Here is a 403-nt window from a genome sequence, read left to right as displayed (position 1 = left end):
GGTTTTAAGGCTCTATATGATGTTCAGAAAGACAGTTAACACCGAAGTAGTGTGGTTTCTTTATACCTATTAGACTGATCAATACTGACTATTACTCCCTATCACTGATCAATACTGACTATTACTCCCTATCACTGATCAATACTGACTATTACTCCCTATCTCTGATCAATACTGACTATTACTCCCTATCACTGATCAATACTGAACATGTCATGTTGTTGTCAGAGCTTTACTGAGACTTTATTTGTTTCACATTGATGGATCAATGTTCAGGATCAGATGCTTCAAAGTAACTGAGTACATTTACTCAAGTTCAGTTTGAGGTACTTGTACTTTACTTGAGTATTTCCTTGTTCTGCTACTTTATACTTGTACTGCAGCTCATGTACCTGACAGGTGT

This window comes from Seriola lalandi, unplaced genomic scaffold (assembly GCF_002814215.2).
Source record: "Seriola lalandi dorsalis isolate HSWRI2012SDOR001 ecotype SW California unplaced genomic scaffold, Sedor1 jcf7180002054887, whole genome shotgun sequence".
Lineage (NCBI taxonomy): Eukaryota > Metazoa > Chordata > Actinopteri > Carangiformes > Carangidae > Seriola > Seriola lalandi.
Note: the sequence above shows the minus strand (reverse complement) of the source record.